This window comes from Elephantulus edwardii, unplaced genomic scaffold (genome assembly GCF_000299155.1).
Source record: "Elephantulus edwardii isolate Elephantulus edwardi_28Jun2011 unplaced genomic scaffold, EleEdw1.0 scaffold00069, whole genome shotgun sequence".
Classification (NCBI taxonomy): Eukaryota; Metazoa; Chordata; class Mammalia; order Macroscelidea; family Macroscelididae; genus Elephantulus; species Elephantulus edwardii.
The window spans coordinates 16,127,977-16,131,290 of record NW_006399819.1 but is presented as its reverse complement, the minus strand read 5'-3'; the positions used below and the strand labels follow the sequence as shown (position 1 = coordinate 16,131,290).

Genomic DNA, 3,314 nt, shown 5'->3' with positions numbered 1-3,314 from the left:
ATCCATTTCTGAAATAATGAGTCCTTGATAATCCTATGAGTAAAGGCAGAACATTATCTGATATATTTCCTGAAGGCCAGGTCCTATGATTGGAAAACACTCAAAACTCAACTAGGGAAGAGCTGCCTCATTAAAGAGAGAAATGGATTGGTAGGCCAATGAGAAATGGAAGAGTAGTCAAAATCTTTGTCAAAAATAATATTTCAGGATCTTTCCTAAAGTAAATGCAGTCAGTGATAGGATAATATCCATGTGCATATGAAAAAGACAATTTGTTAGCACAACTTTTACTTCCATTTATACATTAACCACTAAGGTCAAAGAGAAAGAAATTAAGAGTAAAATAAATAAATAAAAAGAAATTAAGAGTAGCTGCAACTTCTACAGTTTAAAATTTATCAAACATACAATCACCATGTTTTGCCTAAATCAGAATACAAAAAAAAAAAAAAAAACAATGAAGAAGGTTAGTAGTAGTTGAAAACACCACCCTGGTGATAAAATGAGGCTGGAGCTTATGATCATATTCATTGCAAATATGGTTTTGAAAAAAAAATGGTGACACCTGTAGATGGACTTCACCTGATGAAACACACAGGAAGCAAATTGACTACATCTAAAGAAAGAAGCAGTAGAGAAATTTGGTATCATTCAAAATAAGTCCAAGGAGTAACAGAATTGAATATTAGTTGCATGCATGTATGATGTTAAAACTGAAGCTGAAGAATGTTAAAACAAATCCATGAGAGTCAAAATACAACCTTGAGTATACGCCACCTGAATTTAGAAACCATCTGAAAATAGATGTGAAGCATTCAACCTAATGACTGAAGATCAGAAAACCTGTGCAAAGACATTATGCATACAGAAAGCACAAGGTCACTAAAAGGACAGGACTAAATAATCACCAAAACGGATGTCAGAAGAAAGTCTGAAACTTACTCTGCAATTTAGCAAAGTTAAAACTAAAGGAAAAATTGATGAAGAAAATCAAAGATAGATTTCAAAGGGAAACTTGAGAAGACGGAGCAGAGAATTATAAAGAAATATACAAAGATCTACAGTTAGAAAACCAAAAGAAAGGCAAGAACATATTCAGCATTTCTCAACCTGAAAGAACTGAAGAAATTCAAGCCTTGAGTTGAAATACCAAAGGGTTCTATGGGGGAAAAAATAGAAGGAATTATTATTAAAAGAGGATGGATAGGTTTATGGGGGGAAAAAAATAGAAGGAATTATTATTAAAAGAGGATGGATAGGTTTGACCTAGACAAACCACGTGAGGTGGCAGCTGGGTTGAAGAAATGGTGGCTGCTGGGGATAGTGGGGCTTCAGGTGGTGTAGAGGATATGTTTATGACCTTCTACAGTGACATGAGGTAAATTGAGAAGAGAGATTAGGTTTAAAAATCCAAAAGTCAAATTGAAAGATTGACACATTCTGGTTCCTCCTACTTCAACTTGAACCCTTTAGAGGTTCTTCAGATAGACCCTGAAGTGACAGATGAGGAAATTTAAAAAAAAGAAAAAGGAAAAAAAAAAAAAGGAGATTTCGGCAGTTGTCTGTCTTGGTGCATTCTGAAAAACATCAAGATGGTGCTGACTGAGCACAAAAGACCTTTGAAGCTGTGGACAAAGCTTACAAGTTGCTACTGGATCAGGAAAAAAAGAAGAGGGCCCTCAATGTCATTCAGACAGGAAAAGAATACATGGAACACATTGTAAAAGAGCAAAAAAAAAAGCAAATAAAGAAGAAAGGGAAACCCACAAATGTGGAAGAAGATGATTCTGAGCTGTTCTGTCAGGTAGGGTACAAACAGACCACGAAGCTCTTTGCTGAACTGGAAATTAAAAGAAAAGAAAGAGACACCAAAGAGATGCATGAAAGGAAGCGACAAAGGGAAGAAGAGATTGAAGTCCAAGAAAAAGCCAAATGAGAGAGGGAGTGGCAGAAAAACTTTGAGGAAAGTTGAGATGGTTGTGTGAATAGTTGGCAAAATTTCCAAGCAAACACAAAAGGCAAGAAAGAGAAGAAAAATCAAACTTTCCTGAGACCACCAAATATAAAAATGGAGTAGCATGAGTTACCCCTTGGGGTCATAGTTGCAGAAACTTCCTACAACTGCCTCTCTCCCCTCTTGCTTTGAAGGACACATTTTTTTCTTCTCACTTCTCCCAACATAGAGTAGTATTTGCTATTTAGTCCATTTCATTTCAATACAGTTTAATATCAAATCAGTGTAATTTTTTTTTATTGAGAAAAAGTGGCTCAGTTTTAAAAAATAAAAGACCTTCCCCACCCCCTACCCTACAAGCAACCTGGATAAGAAGTTGCTACCTTGGTGCACCTTTTGTTCCCACAGTCTGTAACTTAATGTTGAACTTCATTGGAATGGTGATGGTTAGAAACTTTGTGTATAGTTGATGGAAATCATTCAATTAAGCACGTTGCTTAAAATAGTGTTGCAGTGACTTCTGAGACCAGCCAGGAACCTTTAGGAAGGGCTTTTCCTTCAGCTGCTCTCTTCTAAGTGTGTCATCCTTTGAAGCTCCAGCTCAGATAAGGAAGTCAATGCTGGCAGGCAAAGCAGTCACTGTTGACCTACTACCCCATGGTGTTTGGTATGTGCCCTTCTAATCTACGTGACAAATCAACGTGGCATGAGGCTCCAAGGCACCCAAACCTGTCCAATTTCCAAAGAGCTAGCTAGCTGCTATTCAGTTCGTTGTGCTCCAGCCTGTCTGTATTCATTAATAAAATTCTGTACGTGTAATAAATTGTTATACTCCCTCCCAAAAGAGAAGATGATGGATAGAATCTACAGTCATTGTACCAATTGATCAGGAATTGGTCAACACCTAGCCATTTTAATAAGTAGCACATAATTAAGAACAAATTATAGTAAAAGAAGTGCTCATTCAAAAAAAGAAAGTGTTCCAAAAGAATGTTGAAATTATTATTAATACCACAGCAAGTAAAATCATACTGAAGATTATTCAAATATTACTGGAGCAATATATGGACAGAAAACTGCCAGAAATTCAAGTTGGATTCCAAAGAAGCTGTAGACATTGCTGATGTCAGATAGATCTTAATACCAGCAAGATGTTTACTTCTGAGTTTATTTCACTAAACAAAATCATTAAACTTCATGGGTCATAATAAATTATGAGTAGCATTGTGAAGAATGGGAATTCAGAGTTATTAAGTATGCTCACGTATTATGCAAAGGCATTTGACTGTGTGGATCATAACAAACTGTGGCTGACTCTGAGAAGAATGGGAATCCCAGAACATTTAATTGTGCTAATGCG

The 3,314-nt window shown here is 36.2% G+C and overlaps 1 pseudogene; it reads left to right on the top strand.

Moving 5' to 3' along the window:
- The first annotated feature begins 1,304 nt into the window (after positions 1-1,304).
- LOC102863783 lies at positions 1,305-2,077 on the top strand (annotated as a pseudogene).
- The last annotated feature ends 1,237 nt before the right edge of the window (positions 2,078-3,314 follow it).